Source organism: Triturus cristatus, chromosome 4_1 (genome assembly GCF_964204655.1).
Source record: "Triturus cristatus chromosome 4_1, aTriCri1.1, whole genome shotgun sequence".
Classification (NCBI taxonomy): domain Eukaryota; kingdom Metazoa; phylum Chordata; class Amphibia; order Caudata; family Salamandridae; genus Triturus; species Triturus cristatus.
The window spans coordinates 119,710,926-119,728,974 of NC_140585.1; the positions used below are offsets into that span (position 1 = coordinate 119,710,926).

At 34.9% G+C, this 18,049-nt stretch overlaps 13 non-coding genes across 13 annotated transcripts; all 13 read left to right on the forward strand.

Moving 5' to 3' along the window:
- Positions 1 to 550: 550 nt before the first annotated feature.
- TRNAD-GUC (transfer RNA aspartic acid (anticodon GUC)) lies at positions 551 to 622 on the forward strand. The gene has a single exon. It is a non-coding gene; the product is annotated as a tRNA-Asp (tRNA).
- A 1,333-nt stretch (positions 623 to 1,955) lies between these two features.
- TRNAD-GUC (transfer RNA aspartic acid (anticodon GUC)) lies at positions 1,956 to 2,027 on the forward strand. Its single transcript has one exon. It is a non-coding gene; the product is annotated as a tRNA-Asp (tRNA).
- Positions 2,028 to 2,660: 633 nt separating this feature from the next.
- Positions 2,661 to 2,732, forward strand: TRNAD-GUC (transfer RNA aspartic acid (anticodon GUC)). Its single transcript has one exon. It is a non-coding gene; the product is annotated as a tRNA-Asp (tRNA).
- Positions 2,733 to 4,073: 1,341 nt separating this feature from the next.
- Positions 4,074 to 4,145, forward strand: TRNAD-GUC (transfer RNA aspartic acid (anticodon GUC)). The gene has a single exon. It is a non-coding gene; the product is annotated as a tRNA-Asp (tRNA).
- A 635-nt stretch (positions 4,146 to 4,780) lies between these two features.
- TRNAD-GUC (transfer RNA aspartic acid (anticodon GUC)) lies at positions 4,781 to 4,852 on the forward strand. Its single transcript has one exon. It is a non-coding gene; the product is annotated as a tRNA-Asp (tRNA).
- Positions 4,853 to 6,187: 1,335 nt separating this feature from the next.
- Positions 6,188 to 6,259, forward strand: TRNAD-GUC (transfer RNA aspartic acid (anticodon GUC)). The gene has a single exon. It is a non-coding gene; the product is annotated as a tRNA-Asp (tRNA).
- A 1,323-nt stretch (positions 6,260 to 7,582) lies between these two features.
- TRNAD-GUC (transfer RNA aspartic acid (anticodon GUC)) lies at positions 7,583 to 7,654 on the forward strand. The gene has a single exon. It is a non-coding gene; the product is annotated as a tRNA-Asp (tRNA).
- Positions 7,655 to 8,989: 1,335 nt separating this feature from the next.
- Positions 8,990 to 9,061, forward strand: TRNAD-GUC (transfer RNA aspartic acid (anticodon GUC)). Its single transcript has one exon. It is a non-coding gene; the product is annotated as a tRNA-Asp (tRNA).
- Positions 9,062 to 10,408: 1,347 nt separating this feature from the next.
- TRNAD-GUC (transfer RNA aspartic acid (anticodon GUC)) lies at positions 10,409 to 10,480 on the forward strand. The gene has a single exon. It is a non-coding gene; the product is annotated as a tRNA-Asp (tRNA).
- A 1,339-nt stretch (positions 10,481 to 11,819) lies between these two features.
- On the forward strand, positions 11,820 to 11,891 carry TRNAD-GUC (transfer RNA aspartic acid (anticodon GUC)). The gene has a single exon. It is a non-coding gene; the product is annotated as a tRNA-Asp (tRNA).
- A 1,337-nt stretch (positions 11,892 to 13,228) lies between these two features.
- TRNAD-GUC (transfer RNA aspartic acid (anticodon GUC)) lies at positions 13,229 to 13,300 on the forward strand. Its single transcript has one exon. It is a non-coding gene; the product is annotated as a tRNA-Asp (tRNA).
- A 1,337-nt stretch (positions 13,301 to 14,637) lies between these two features.
- TRNAD-GUC (transfer RNA aspartic acid (anticodon GUC)) lies at positions 14,638 to 14,709 on the forward strand. Its single transcript has one exon. It is a non-coding gene; the product is annotated as a tRNA-Asp (tRNA).
- A 2,753-nt stretch (positions 14,710 to 17,462) lies between these two features.
- TRNAD-GUC (transfer RNA aspartic acid (anticodon GUC)) lies at positions 17,463 to 17,534 on the forward strand. Its single transcript has one exon. It is a non-coding gene; the product is annotated as a tRNA-Asp (tRNA).
- Positions 17,535 to 18,049: the final 515 nt, after the last annotated feature.

Sequence of the window (18,049 nt, forward strand, 5' to 3'; positions counted from 1 at the left end):
ACGATTGAGATAAACGTTGAATTCAGTGATGGCCAAATTGCTTACAGATGTGTTAACTAAAAGTCAGAATATGCTCTGAATATTTCAATCTGCACAGACCATACCATCAAAAAAAATTTACATCTATAATCTAATGGAAATGGAATGAAGCAGTGGGGAATCTTATGCTTCTGCTCAACTCTAGGGGCTAGATTTAGAAGTGGAGTGGATGCTTTTTGTTAGTAGTGACCCCTGGTGGTAAATGGTTATAAGCTGCAAATGGTAAAGTGAGCTGATAGTATATATATATATATATATATATATATATACATATACATAGATAGATAGAAAGATAGATAGACAGATCGATAGATAGGTATTTATTTTAATCAATCATTTCTTATTAAAGCAGATTATTTTTGGCTAGGAATTTCTGATTTGTAATCATTTATGAAAAAAGATTGCTTCTCCTAACCAAAGGAAGCAAAGCTGCCTATTACAATACTGTGAATTGATTGAGGGCATGCCCTAACCTCATGGAGGTGAGCACTGTTGAACTGAAGCCAATATGTCCTCGTTAGTATAGTGGTCAGTATCCCCGCCTGTCACGCGGGAGACCGGGGTTCAATTCCCCGACGGGGAGACGATTCCTTTTATTCACACAATTAAATAAAATGATGTACTTAATAACATTGTAAACTATATTTGTCATTATCCTTGTCTATTACGATTGAGATAAACGTTGAATTCAGTGATGGCCAAATTGCTTACAGATGTGTTAACTAAAAGTCAGAATATGCTCTGAATATTTCAATCTGCACAGACCATACCATCAAAAACAATTTACATCTATAATCTAATGGAAATGGAATGAAGCAGTGGGGAATCTTATGCTTCTGCTCAACTCTAGGGGCTAGATTTAGAAGTGGAGTGGATGCTTTTTGTTAGTAGTGACCCCTGGTGGTAAATGGTTATAAGCTGCAAATGGTAAAGTGAGCTGATTGTATATATATATATATATATATACATATACATAGATAGATAGAAAGATAGATAGACAGATCGATAAATAGGTATTTATTTTAATCAATCATTTCTTATTAAAGCACATTATTTTTGGCTAGGAATTTCTGATTTGTAATCATTTATGAAAAAAGATTGCTTCTCCTAACCAAAAGAAGCAAAGCTGCCTATTACAATACTGTGAATTGATTGAGGGCATGCCCTAACCTCATGGAGGTGAGCACTGTTGAACTGAAGCCAATATGTCCTCGTTAGTATAGTGGTCAGTATCCCCGCCTGTCACCCGGCAGACCGGGGTTCAATTCCCCGACGGGGAGACGATTCCTTTTATTCACACAATTAAATAAAATGATGTACTTAATAACATTGTAAACTATATTTGTCATTATCCTTCTCTATTACGATTGAGATAAACGTTGAATTCAGTGATGGCCAAATTGCTTACAGATGTGTTAACTAAAAGTCAGAATATGCTCTGAATATTTCAATCTGCACAGACCATACCATCAAAAACAATTTACATCTGTAATCTAATGGAAAATGGAATGAAGCAGTGGGGAATCTTATGCTTCTGCTCAACTCTAGGGGCTGGATTTAGAAGTGGAGTGGATGCTTTTTGTTAGTAGTGACCCCTGGTGGTAAATGGTTATAAGCTGCAAATGGTAAAGTGAGCTGATTGTATATATATATATATATATATATATATATATATATATACATAGATAGATAGAAAGATAGATAGACAGATCGATAAATAGGTATTTATTTTAATCAATCATTTCTTATTAAAGCAGATTATTTTTAGCTAGGAATTTCTGATTTGTAATCATTTATGAAAAAAGATTACTTCTCCTAACCAAAAGAAGCAAAGCTGCCTATTACAATACTGTGAATTGATTGAGGGCATGCCCTAACCTCATGAAGGTGAGCACTGTTGAACTGAAGCCAATATGTCCTCGTTAGTATAGTGGTCAGTATCCCCGCCTGTCACGCGGGAGACCGGGGTTCAATTCCCCGACGGGGAGACGATTCCTTTTATTCACACAATTAAATAAAATGATGTACTTAATAACATTGTAAACTATATTTGTCATTATCCTTGTCTATTACGATTGAGATAAACGTTGAATTCAGTGATGGCCAAATTGCTTACAGATGTGTTAACTAAAAGTCAGAATATGCTCTGAATATTTCAATCTGCACAGACCATACCATCAAAAAAAATTTACATCTATAATCTAATGGAAATGGAATGAAGCAGTGGGGAATCTTATGCTTCTGCTCAACTCTAGGGGCTAGATTTAGAAGTGGAGTGGATGCTTTTTGTTAGTAGTGACCCCTGGTGGTAAATGGTTATAAGCTGCAAATGGTAAAGTGAGCTGATAGTATATATATATATATATATATATATATATACATATACATAGATAGATAGAAAGATAGATAGACAGATCGATAGATAGGTATTTATTTTAATCAATCATTTCTTATTAAAGCAGATTATTTTTGGCTAGGAATTTCTGATTTGTAATCATTTATGAAAAAAGATTGCTTCTCCTAACCAAAGGAAGCAAAGCTGCCTATTACAATACTGTGAATTGATTGAGGGCATGCCCTAACCTCATGGAGGTGAGCACTGTTGAACTGAAGCCAATATGTCCTCGTTAGTATAGTGGTCAGTATCCCCGCCTGTCACGCGGGAGACCGGGGTTCAATTCCCCGACGGGGAGACGATTCCTTTTATTCACACAATTAAATAAAATGATGTACTTAATAACATTGTAAACTATATTTGTCATTATCCTTGTCTATTACGATTGAGATAAACGTTGAATTCAGTGATGGCCAAATTGCTTACAGATGTGTTAACTAAAAGTCAGAATATGCTCTGAATATTTCAATCTGCACAGACCATACCATCAAAAACAATTTACATCTATAATCTAATGGAAATGGAATGAAGCAGTGGGGAATCTTATGCTTCTGCTCAACTCTAGGGGCTAGATTTAGAAGTGGAGTGGATGCTTTTTGTTAGTAGTGACCCCTGGTGGTAAATGGTTATAAGCTGCAAATGGTAAAGTGAGCTGATTGTATATATATATATATATATATACATATACATAGATAGATAGAAAGATAGATAGACAGATCGATAAATAGGTATTTATTTTAATCAATCATTTCTTATTAAAGCAGATTATTTTTGGCTAGGAATTTCTGATTTGTAATCATTTATGAAAAAAGATTGCTTCTCCTAACCAAAAGAAGCAAAGCTGCCTATTACAATACTGTGAATTGATTGAGGGCATGCCCTAACCTCATGGAGGTGAGCACTGTTGAACTGAAGCCAATATGTCCTCGTTAGTATAGTGGTCAGTATCCCCGCCTGTCACGCGGCAGACTGGGGTTCAATTCCCCGACGGGGAGACGATTCCTTTTATTCACACAATTAAATAAAATGATGTACTTAATAACATTGTAAACTATATTTGTCATTATCCTTCTCTATTACGATTGAGATAAACGTTGAATTCAGTGATGGCCAAATTGCTTACAGATGTGTTAACTAAAAGTCAGAATATGCTCTGAATATTTCAATCTGCACAGACCATACCATCAAAAACAATTTACATCTGTAATCTAATGGAAAATGGAATGAAGCAGTGGGGAATCTTATGCTTCTGCTCAACTCTAGGGGCTGGATTTAGAAGTGGAGTGGATACTTTTTGTTAGTAGTGACCCCTGGTGGTAAATGGTTATAAGCTGCAAATGGTAAAGTGAGCTGATTGTATATATATATATATATATATATATATATATATATATATATATATACATAGATAGATAGAAAGATAGATAGACAGATCGATAAATAGGTATTTATTTTATTCAATCATTTCTTATTAAAGCAGATTATTTTTAGCTAGGAATTTCTGATTTGTAATCATTTATGAAAAAAGATTACTTCTCCTAACCAAAAGAAGCAAAGCTGCCTATTACAATACTGTGAATTGATTGAGGGCATGCCCTAACCTCATGAAGGTGAGCACTGTTGAACTGAAGCCAATATGTCCTCGTTAGTATAGTGGTCAGTATCCCCGCCTGTCACGCGGGAGACCGGGGTTCAATTCCCCGACGGGGAGACGATTCCTTTTATTCACACAATTAAATAAAATGATGTACTTAATAACATTGTAAACTATATTTGTCATTATCCTTGTCTATTACGATTGAGATAAACGTTGAATTCAGTGATGGCCAAATTGCTTACAGATGTGTTAACTAAAAGTCAGAATATGCTCTGAATATTTCAATCTGCACAGACCATACCATCAAAAAAAATTTACATCTATAATCTAATGGAAATGGAATGAAGCAGTGGGGAATCTTATGCTTCTGCTCAACTCTAGGGGCTAGATTTAGAAGTGGAGTGGATGCTTTTTGTTAGTAGTGACCCCTGGTGGTAAATGGTTATAAGCTGCAAATGGTAAAGTGAGCTGATAGTATATATATATATATATATATATATATATATACATATACATAGATAGATAGAAAGATAGATAGACAGATCGATAGATAGGTATTTATTTTAATCAATCATTTCTTATTAAAGCAGATTATTTTTGGCTAGGAATTTCTGATTTGTAATCATTTATGAAAAAAGATTGCTTCTCCTAACCAAAGGAAGCAAAACTGCCTATTACAATACTGTGAATTGATTGAGGGCATGCCCTAACCTCATGGAGGTGAGCACTGTTGAACTGAAGCCAATATGTCCTCGTTAGTATAGTGGTCAGTATCCCCGCCTGTCACGCGGGAGACCGGGGTTCAATTCCCCGACGGGGAGACGATTCCTTTTATTCACACAATTAAATAAAATGATGTACTTAATAACATTGTAAACTATATTTGTCATTATCCTTGTCTATTACGATTGAGATAAACGTTGAATTCAGTGATGGCCAAATTGCTTACAGATGTGTTAACTAAAAGTCAGAATATGCTCTGAATATTTCAATCTGCACAGACCATACCATCAAAAACAATTTACATCTATAATCTAATGGAAATGGAATGAAGCAGTGGGGAATCTTATGCTTCTGCTCAACTCTAGGGGCTAGATTTAGAAGTGGAGTGGATGCTTTTTGTTAGTAGTGACCCCTGGTGGTAAATGGTTATAAGCTGCAAATGGTAAAGTGAGCTGATTGTATATATATATATATATATATATATATATATATACATAGATAGATAGAAAGATAGATAGACAGATCGATAAATAGGTATTTATTTTAATCAATCATTTCTTATTAAAGCAGATTATTTTTGGCTAGGAATTTCTGATTTGTAATCATTTATGAAAAAAGATTGCTTCTCCTAACCAAAAGAAGCAAAGCTGCCTATTACAATACTGTGAATTGATTGAGGGCATGCCCTAACCTCATGGAGGTGAGCACTGTTGAACTGAAGCCAATATGTCCTCGTTAGTATAGTGGTCAGTATCCCCGCCTGTCACGCGGCAGACCGGGGTTCAATTCCCCGACGGGGAGACGATTCCTTTTATTCACACAATTAAATAAAATGATGTACTTAATAACATTGTAAACTATATTTGTCATTATCCTTCTCTATTACGATTGAGATAAACGTTGAATTCAGTGATGGCCAAATTGCTTACAGATGTGTTAACTAAAAGTCAGAATATGCTCTGAATATTTCAATCTGCACAGACCATACCATCAAAAACAATTTACATCTGTAATCTAATGGAAAATGGAATGAAGCAGTGGGGAATCTTATGCTTCTGCTCAACTCTAGGGGCTGGATTTAGAAGTGGAGTGGATGCTTTTTGTTAGTAGTGACCCCTGGTGGTAAATGGTTATAAGCTGCAAATGGTAAAGTGAGCTGATAGTATATATATATATATATATATATATATACATATACATAGATAGATAGAAAGATAGATAGACAGATCGATAGATAGGTATTTATTTTAATCAATCATTTCTTATTAAAGCAGATTATTTTTGGCTAGGAATTTCTGATTTGTAATCATTTATGAAAAAAGATTGCTTCTCCTAACCAAAGGAAGCAAAGCTGCCTATTACAATACTGTGAATTGATTGAGGGCATGCCCTAACCTCATGGAGGTGAGCACTGTTGAACTGAAGCCAATATGTCCTCGTTAGTATAGTGGTCAGTATCCCCGCCTGTCACGCGGGAGACCGGGGTTCAATTCCCCGACGGGGAGACGATTCCTTTTATTCACACAATTAAATAAAATGATGTACTTAATAACATTGTAAACTATATTTGTCATTATCCTTGTCTATTACGATTGAGATAAACGTTGAATTCAGTGATGGCCAAATTGCTTACAGATGTGTTAACTAAAAGTCAGAATATGCTCTGAATATTTCAATCTGCACAGACCATACCATCAAAAACAATTTACATCTATAATCTAATGGAAATGGAATGAAGCAGTGGGGAATCTTATGCTTCTGCTCAACTCTAGGGGCTAGATTTAGAAGTGGAGTGGATGCTTTTTGTTAGTAGTGACCCCTGGTGGTAAATGGTTATAAGCTGCAAATGGTAAAGTGAGCTGATTGTATATATATATATATATATATACATATACATAGATAGATAGAAAGATAGATAGACAGATCGATAAATAGGTATTTATTTTAATCAATCATTTCTTATTAAAGCAGATTATTTTTGGCTAGGAATTTCTGATTTGTAATCATTTATGAAAAAAGATTGCTTCTCCTAACCAAAAGAAGCAAAGCTGCCTATTACAATACTGTGAATTGATTGAGGGCATGCCCTAACCTCATGGAGGTGAGCACTGTTGAACTGAAGCCAATATGTCCTCGTTAGTATAGTGGTCAGTATCCCCGCCTGTCACGCGGCAGACCGGGGTTCAATTCCCCGACGGGGAGACGATTCCTTTTATTCACACAATTAAATAAAATGATGTACTTAATAACATTGTAAACTATATTTGTCATTATCCTTCTCTATTACGATTGAGATAAACGTTGAATTCAGTGATGGCCAAATTGCTTACAGATGTGTTAACTAAAAGTCAGAATATGCTCTGAATATTTCAATCTGCACAGACCATACCATCAAAAACAATTTACATCTGTAATCTAATGGAAAATGGAATGAAGCAGTGGGGAATCTTATGCTTCTGCTCAACTCTAGGGGCTGGATTTAGAAGTGGAGTGGATACTTTTTGTTAGTAGTGACCCCTGGTGGTAAATGGTTATAAGCTGCAAATGGTAAAGTGAGCTGATTGTATATATATATATATATATATATATATACATAGATAGATAGAAAGATAGATAGACAGATCGATAAATAGGTATTTATTTTAATCAATCATTTCTTATTAAAGCAGATTATTTTTAGCTAGGAATTTCTGATTTGTAATCATTTATGAAAAAAGATTACTTCTCCTAACCAAAAGAAGCAAAGCTGCCTATTACAATACTGTGAATTGATTGAGGGCATGCCCTAACCTCATGAAGGTGAGCACTGTTGAACTGAAGCCAATATGTCCTCGTTAGTATAGTGGTCAGTATCCCCGCCTGTCACGCGGGAGACCGGGGTTCAATTCCCCGACGGGGAGACGATTCCTTTTATTCACACAATTAAATAAAATGATGTACTTAATAACATTGTAAACTATATTTGTCATTATCCTTGTCTATTACGATTGAGATAAACGTTGAATTCAGTGATGGCCAAATTGCTTACAGATGTGTTAACTAAAAGTCAGAATATGCTCTGAATATTTCAATCTGCACAGACCATACCATCAAAAACAATTTACATCTATAATCTAATGGAAATGGAATGAAGCAGTGGGGAATCTTATGCTTCTGCTCAACTCTAGGGGCTAGATTTAGAAGTGGAGTGGATGCTTTTTGTTAGTAGTGACCCCTGGTGGTAAATGGTTATAAGCTGCAAATGGTAAAGTGAGCTGATTGTATATATATATATATATATATACATATACATAGATAGATAGAAAGATAGATAGACAGATCGATAAATAGGTATTTATTTTAATCAATCATTTCTTATTAAAGCAGATTATTTTTGGCTAGGAATTTCTGATTTGTAATCATTTATGAAAAAAGATTGCTTCTCCTAACCAAAAGAAGCAAAGCTGCCTATTACAATACTGTGAATTGATTGAGGGCATGCCCTAACCTCATGGAGGTGAGCACTGTTGAACTGAAGCCAATATGTCCTCGTTAGTATAGTGGTCAGTATCCCCGCCTGTCACGCGGCAGACCGGGGTTCAATTCCCCGACGGGGAGACGATTCCTTTTATTCACACAATTAAATAAAATGATGTACTTAATAACATTGTAAACTATATTTGTCATTATCCTTCTCTATTACGATTGAGATAAACGTTGAATTCAGTGATGGCCAAATTGCTTACAGATGTGTTAACTAAAAGTCAGAATATGCTCTGAATATTTCAATCTGCACAGACCATACCATCAAAAACAATTTACATCTGTAATCTAATGGAAAATGGAATGAAGCAGTGGGGAATCTTATGCTTCTGCTCAACTCTAGGGGCTGGATTTAGAAGTGGAGTGGATACTTTTTGTTAGTAGTGACCCCTGGTGGTAAATGGTTATAAGCTGCAAATGGTAAAGTGAGCTGATTGTATATATATATATATATATATATATATATATATATATATACATAGATAGATAGAAAGATAGATAGACAGATCGATAAATAGGTATTTATTTTAATCAATCATTTCTTATTAAAGCAGATTATTTTTAGCTAGGAATTTCTGATTTGTAATCATTTATGAAAAAAGATTACTTCTCCTAACCAAAAGAAGCAAAGCTGCCTATTACAATACTGTCAATTGATTGAGGGCATGCCCTAACCTCATGAAGGTGAGCACTGTTGAACTGAAGCCAATATGTCCTCGTTAGTATAGTGGTCAGTATCCCCGCCTGTCACGCGGGAGACCGGGGTTCAATTCCCCGACGGGGAGACGATTCCTTTTATTCACACAATTAAATAAAATGATGTACTTAATAACATTGTAAACTATATTTGTCATTATCCTTGTCTATTACGATTGAGATAAACGTTGAATTCAGTGATGGCCAAATTGCTTACAGATGTGTTAACTAAAAGTCAGAATATGCTCTGAATATTTCAATCTGCACAGACCATACCATCAAAAAAAATTTACATCTATAATCTAATGGAAATGGAATGAAGCAGTGGGGAATCTTATGCTTCTGCTCAACTCTAGGGGCTAGATTTAGAAGTGGAGTGGATGCTTTTTGTTAGTAGTGACCCCTGGTGGTAAATGGTTATAAGCTGCAAATGGTAAAGTGAGCTGATTGTGTATATATATATATATATATATATATATATATATATATATATATACATAGATAGATAGAAAGATAGATAGACAGATCGATAAATAGGTATTTATTTTAATCAATCATTTCTTATTAAAGCAGATTATTTTTGGCTAGGAATTTCTGATTTGTAATCATTTATGAAAAAAGATTGCTTCTCCTAACCAAAAGAAGCAAAGCTGCCTATTACAATACTGTGAATTGATTGAGGGCATGCCCTAACCTCATGGAGGTGAGCACTGTTGAACTGAAGCCAATATGTCCTCGTTAGTATAGTGGTCAGTATCCCCGCCTGTCACGCGGCAGACCGGGGTTCAATTCCCCGACGGGGAGACGATTCCTTTTATTCACACAATTAAATAAAATGATGTACTTAATAACATTGTAAACTATATTTGTCATTATCCTTCTCTATTACGATTGAGATAAACGTTGAATTCAGTGATGGCCAAATTGCTTACAGATGTGTTAACTAAAAGTCAGAATATGCTCTGAATATTTCAATCTGCACAGACCATACCATCAAAAACAATTTACATCTGTAATCTAATGGAAAATGGAATGAAGCAGTGGGGAATCTTATGCTTCTGCTCAACTCTAGGGGCTGGATTTAGAAGTGGAGTGGATGCTTTTTGTTAGTAGTGACCCCTGGTGGTAAATGGTTATAAGCTGCAAATGGTAAAGTGAGCTGATAGTATATATATATATATATATATATATATACATATACATAGATAGATAGAAAGATAGATAGACAGATCGATAGATAGGTATTTATTTTAATCAATCATTTCTTATTAAAGCAGATTATTTTTGGCTAGGAATTTCTGATTTGTAATCATTTATGAAAAAAGATTGCTTCTCCTAACCAAAGGAAGCAAAGCTGCCTATTACAATACTGTGAATTGATTGAGGGCATGCCCTAACCTCATGGAGGTGAGCACTGTTGAACTGAAGCCAATATGTCCTCGTTAGTATAGTGGTCAGTATCCCCGCCTGTCACGCGGGAGACCGGGGTTCAATTCCCCGACGGGGAGACGATTCCTTTTATTCACACAATTAAATAAAATGATGTACTTAATAACATTGTAAACTATATTTGTCATTATCCTTGTCTATTACGATTGAGATAAACGTTGAATTCAGTGATGGCCAAATTGCTTACAGATGTGTTAACTAAAAGTCAGAATATGCTCTGAATATTTCAATCTGCACAGACCATACCATCAAAAACAATTTACATCTATAATCTAATGGAAATGGAATGAAGCAGTGGGGAATCTTATGCTTCTGCTCAACTCTAGGGGCTAGATTTAGAAGTGGAGTGGATGCTTTTTGTTAGTAGTGACCCCTGGTGGTAAATGGTTATAAGCTGCAAATGGTAAAGTGAGCTGATTGTATATATATATATATATATATACATATACATAGATAGATAGAAAGATAGATAGACAGATCGATAAATAGGTATTTATTTTAATCAATCATTTCTTATTAAAGCAGATTATTTTTGGCTAGGAATTTCTGATTTGTAATCATTTATGAAAAAAGATTGCTTCTCCTAACCAAAAGAAGCAAAGCTGCCTATTACAATACTGTGAATTGATTGAGGGCATGCCCTAACCTCATGGAGGTGAGCACTGTTGAACTGAAGCCAATATGTCCTCGTTAGTATAGTGGTCAGTATCCCCGCCTGTCACGCGGCAGACCGGGGTTCAATTCCCCGACGGGGAGACGATTCCTTTTATTCACACAATTAAATAAAATGATGTACTTAATAACATTGTAAACTATATTTGTCATTATCCTTCTCTATTACGATTGAGATAAACGTTGAATTCAGTGATGGCCAAATTGCTTACAGATGTGTTAACTAAAAGTCAGAATATGCTCTGAATATTTCAATCTGCACAGACCATACCATCAAAAACAATTTACATCTGTAATCTAATGGAAAATGGAATGAAGCAGTGGGGAATCTTATGCTTCTGCTCAACTCTAGGGGCTGGATTTAGAAGTGGAGTGGATACTTTTTGTTAGTAGTGACCCCTGGTGGTAAATGGTTATAAGCTGCAAATGGTAAAGTGAGCTGATTGTATATATATATATATATATATATATATATATATATATATATATACATAGATAGATAGAAAGATAGATAGACAGATCGATAAATAGGTATTTATTTTAATCAATCATTTCTTATTAAAGCAGATTATTTTTAGCTAGGAATTTCTGATTTGTAATCATTTATGAAAAAAGATTACTTCTCCTAACCAAAAGAAGCAAAGCTGCCTATTACAATACTGTGAATTGATTGAGGGCATGCCCTAACCTCATGAAGGTGAGCACTGTTGAACTGAAGCCAATATGTCCTCGTTAGTATAGTGGTCAGTATCCCCGCCTGTCACGCGGGAGACCGGGGTTCAATTCCCCGACGGGGAGACGATTCCTTTTATTCACACAATTAAATAAAATGATGTACTTAATAACATTGTAAACTATATTTGTCATTATCCTTGTCTATTACGATTGAGATAAACGTTGAATTCAGTGATGGCCAAATTGCTTACAGATGTGTTAACTAAAAGTCAGAATATGCTCTGAATATTTCAATCTGCACAGACCATACCATCAAAAACAATTTACATCTATAATCTAATGGAAATGGAATGAAGCAGTGGGGAATCTTATGCTTCTGCTCAACTCTAGGGGCTAGATTTAGAAGTGGAGTGGATGCTTTTTGTTAGTAGTGACCCCTGGTGGTAAATGGTTATAAGCTGCAAATGGTAAAGTGAGCTGATTGTATATATATATATATATATATACATATACATAGATAGATAGAAAGATAGATAGACAGATCGATAAATAGGTATTTATTTTAATCAATCATTTCTTATTAAAGCAGATTATTTTTGGCTAGGAATTTCTGATTTGTAATCATTTATGAAAAAAGATTGCTTCTCCTAACCAAAAGAAGCAAAGCTGCCTATTACAATACTGTGAATTGATTGAGGGCATGCCCTAACCTCATGGAGGTGAGCACTGTTGAACTGAAGCCAATATGTCCTCGTTAGTATAGTGGTCAGTATCCCCGCCTGTCACGCGGCAGACCGGGGTTCAATTCCCCGACGGGGAGACGATTCCTTTTATTCACACAATTAAATAAAATGATGTACTTAATAACATTGTAAACTATATTTGTCATTATCCTTCTCTATTACGATTGAGATAAACGTTGAATTCAGTGATGGCCAAATTGCTTACAGATGTGTTAACTAAAAGTCAGAATATGCTCTGAATATTTCAATCTGCACAGACCATACCATCAAAAACAATTTACATCTGTAATCTAATGGAAAATGGAATGAAGCAGTGGGGAATCTTATGCTTCTGCTCAACTCTAGGGGCTGGATTTAGAAGTGGAGTGGATACTTTTTGTTAGTAGTGACCCCTGGTGGTAAATGGTTATAAGCTGCAAATGGTAAAGTGAGCTGATTGTATATATATATATATATATATATATATATATATATATATATACATAGATAGATAGAAAGATAGATAGACAGATCGATAAATAGGTATTTATTTTAATCAATCATTTCTTATTAAAGCAGATTATTTTTAGCTAGGAATTTCTGATTTGTAATCATTTATGAAAAAAGATTACTTCTCCTAACCAAAAGAAGCAAAGCTGCCTATTACAATACTGTGAATTGATTGAGGGCATGCCCTAACCTCATGAAGGTGAGCACTGTTGAACTGAAGCCAATATGTCCTCGTTAGTATAGTGGTCAGTATCCCCGCCTGTCACGCGGGAGACCGGGGTTCAATTCCCCGACGGGGAGACGATTCCTTTTATTCACACAATTAAATAAAATGATGTACTTAATAACATTGTAAACTATATTTGTCATTATCCTTGTCTATTACGATTGAGATAAACGTTGAATTCAGTGATGGCCAAATTGCTTACAGATGTGTTAACTAAAAGTCAGAATATGCTCTGAATATTTCAATCTGCACAGACCATACCATCAAAAACAATTTACATCTATAATCTAATGGAAATGGAATGAAGCAGTGGGGAATCTTATGCTTCTGCTCAACTCTAGGGGCTAGATTTAGAAGTGGAGTGGATGCTTTTTGTTAGTAGTGACCCCTGGTGGTAAATGGTTATAAGCTGCAAATGGTAAAGTGAGCTGATTGTATATATATATATATATATATACATATACATAGATAGATAGAAAGATAGATAGACAGATCGATAAATAGGTATTTATTTTAATCAATCATTTCTTATTAAAGCAGATTATTTTTGGCTAGGAATTTCTGATTTGTAATCATTTATGAAAAAAGATTGCTTCTCCTAACCAAAAGAAGCAAAGCTGCCTATTACAATACTGTGAATTGATTGAGGGCATGCCCTAACCTCATGGAGGTGAGCACTGTTGAACTGAAGCCAATATGTCCTCGTTAGTATAGTGGTCAGTATCCCCGCCTGTCACGCGGCAGACCGGGGTTCAATTCCCCGACGGGGAGACGATTCCTTTTATTCACACAATTAAATAAAATGATGTACTTAATAACATTGTAAACTATATTTGTCATTATCCTTCTCTATTACGATTGAGATAAACGTTGAATTCAGTGATGGCCAAATTGCTTACAGATGTGTTAACTAAAAGTCAGAATATGCTCTGAATATTTCAATCTGCACAGACCATACCATCAAAAACAATTTACATCTGTAATCTAATGGAAAATGGAATGAAGCAGTGGGGAATCTTATGCTTCTGCTCAACTCTAGGGGCTGGATTTAGAAGTGGAGTGGATACTTTTTGTTAGTAGTGACCCCTGGTGGTAAATGGTTATAAGCTGCAAATGGTAAAGTGAGCTGATTGTATATATATATATATATATATATATATATATATATATATATACATAGATAGATAGAAAGATAGATAGACAGATCGATAAATAGGTATTTATTTTAATCAATCATTTCTTATTAAAGCAGATTATTTTTAGCTAGGAATTTCTGATTTGTAATCATTTATGAAAAAAGATTACTTCTCCTAACCAAAAGAAGCAAAGCTGCCTATTACAATACTGTGAATTGATTGAGGGCATGCCCTAACCTCATGAAGGTGAGCACTGTTGAACTGAAGCCAATATGTCCTCGTTAGTATAGTGGTCAGTATCCCCGCCTGTCACGCGGGAGACCGGGGTTCAATTCCCCGACGGGGAGACGATTCCTTTTATTCACACAATTAAATAAAATGATGTACTTAATAACATTGTAAACTATATTTGTCATTATCCTTGTCTATTACGATTGAGATAAACGTTGAATTCAGTGATGGCCAAATTGCTTACAGATGTGTTAACTAAAAGTCAGAATATGCTCTGAATATTTCAATCTGCACAGACCATACCATCAAAAAAAATTTACATCTATAATCTAATGGAAATGGAATGAAGCAGTGGGGAATCTTATGCTTCTGCTCAACTCTAGGGGCTAGATTTAGAAGTGGAGTGGATGCTTTTTGTTAGTAGTGACCCCTGGTGGTAAATGCTTATAAGCTGCAAATGGTAAAGTGAGCTGATAGTATATATATATATATATATATATATATATATACATATACATAGATAGATAGAAAGATAGATAGACAGATCGATAGATAGGTATTTATTTTAATCAATCATTTCTTATTAAAGCAGATTATTTTTGGCTAGGAATTTCTGATTTGTAATCATTTATGAAAAAAGATTGCTTCTCCTAACCAAAAGAAGCAAAGCTGCCTATTACAATACTGTGAATTGATTGAGGGCATGCCCTAACCTCATGGAGGTGAGCACTGTTGAACTGAAGCCAATATGTCCTCGTTAGTATAGTGGTCAGTATCCCCGCCTGTCACGCGGCAGACCGGGGTTCAATTCCCCGACGGGGAGACGATTCCTTTTATTCACACAATTAAATAAAATGATGTACTTAATAACATTGTAAACTATATTTGTCATTATCCTTCTCTATTACGATTGAGATAAACGTTGAATTCAGTGATGGCCAAATTGCTTACAGATGTGTTAACTAAAAGTCAGAATATGCTCTGAATATTTCAATCTGCACAGACCATACCATCAAAAACAATTTACATCTGTAATCTAATGGAAAATGGAATGAAGCAGTGGGGAATCTTATGCTTCTGCTCAACTCTAGGGGCTGGATTTAGAAGTGGAGTGGATACTTTTTGTTAGTAGTGACCCCTGGTGGTAAATGGTTATAAGCTGCAAATGGTAAAGTGAGCTGATTGTATATATATATATATATATATATATATATATATATATATATATACATAGATAGATAGAAAGATAGATAGACAGATCGATAAATAGGTATTTATTTTAATCAATCATTTCTTATTAAAGCAGATTATTTTTAGCTAGGAATTTCTGATTTGTAATCATTTATGAAAAAAGATTACTTCTCCTAACCAAAAGAAGCAAAGCTGCCTATTACAATACTGTGAATTGATTGAGGGCATGCCCTAACCTCATGAAGGTGAGCACTGTTGAACTGAAGCCAATATGTCCTCGTTAGTATAGTGGTCAGTATCCCCGCCTGTCACGCAGGAGACCGGGGTTCAATTCCCCGACGGGGAGACGATTCCTTTTATTCACACAATTAAATAAAATGATGTACTTAATAACATTGTAAACTATATTTGTCATTATCCTTGTCTATTACGATTGAGATAAACGTTGAATTCAGTGATGGCCAAATTGCTTACAGATGTGTTAACTAAAAGTCAGAATATGCTCTGAATATTTCAATCTGCACAGACCATACCATCAAAAAAAATTTACATCTATAATCTAATGGAAATGGAATGAAGCAGTGGGGAATCTTATGCTTCTGCTCAACTCTAGGGGCTAGATTTAGAAGTGGAGTGGATGCTTTTTGTTAGTAGTGACCCCTGGTGGTAAATGGTTATAAGCTGCAAATGGTAAAGTGAGCTGATAGTATATATATATATATATATATATATATATATACATATACATAGATAGATAGAAAGATAGATAGACAGATCGATAGATAGGTATTTATTTTAATCAATCATTTCTTATTAAAGCAGATTATTTTTGGCTAGGAATTTCTGATTTGTAATCATTTATGAAAAAAGATTGCTTCTCCTAACCAAAGGAAGCAAAGCTGCCTATTACAATACTGTGAATTGATTGAGGGCATGCCCTAACCTCATGGAGGTGAGCACTGTTGAACTGAAGCCAATATGTCCTCGTTAGTATAGTGGTCAGTATCCCCGCCTGTCATGCGGGAGACCTGTGTTCAATTCCCCGACGGGGAGACGATTCCTTTTATTCACACAATTAAATAAAATGATGTACTTAATAACATTGTAAACTATATTTGTCATTATCCTTGTCTATTACGATTGAGATAAACGTTGAATTCAGTGATGGCCAAATTGCTTACAGATGTGTTAACTAAAAGTCAGAATATGCTCTGAATATTTCAATCTGCACAGACCATACCATCAAAAACAATTTACATCTATAATCTAATGGAAATGGAATGAAGCAGTGGGGAATCTTATGCTTCTGCTCAACTCTAGGGGCTAGATTTAGAAGTGGAGTGGATGCTTTTTGTTAGTAGTGACCCCTGGTGGTAAATGGTTATAAGCTGCAAATGGTAAAGTGAGCTGATTGTATATATATATATATATACATACATATACATAGATAGATAGAAAGATAGATAGACAGATCGATAAATAGGTATTTATTTTAATCAATCATTTCTTATTAAAGCAGATTATTTTTGGCTAGGAATTTCTGATTTGTAATCATTTATGAAAAAAGATTGCTTCTCCTAACCAAAGGAAGCAAAGCTGCCTATTACAATACTGTGAATTGATTGAGGGCATGCCCTAACCTCATGGAGGTGAGCACTGTTGAACTGAAGCCAATATGTCCTCGTTAGTATAGTGGTCAGTATCCCCGCCTGTCACGCGGGAGACCGGGGTTCAATTCCCCGACGGGGAGACGATTCCTTTTATTCACACAATTAAATAAAATGATGTACTTAATAACATTGTAAACTATATTTGTCATTATCCTTGTCTATTACGATTGAGATAAACGTTGAATTCAGTGATGGCCAAATTGCTTACAGATGTGTTAACTAAAAGTCAGAATATGCTCTGAATATTTCAATCTGCACAGACCATACCATCAAAAACAATTTACATCTGTAATCTAATGGAAAATGGAATGAAGCAGTGGGGAATCTTATGCTTCTGCTCAACTCTAGGGGCTGGATTTAGAAGTGGAGTGGATGCTTTTTGTTAGTAGTGACCCCTGGTGGTAAATGGTTATAAGCTGCAAATGGTAAAGTGAGCTGATTGTATATATATATATATATATATATATATATATATATATATACATAGATAGATAGAAAGATAGATAGACAGATCGATAAATAGGTATTTATTTTAATCAATCATTTCTTATTAAAGCAGATTATTTTTAGCTAGGAATTTCTGATTTGTAATCAT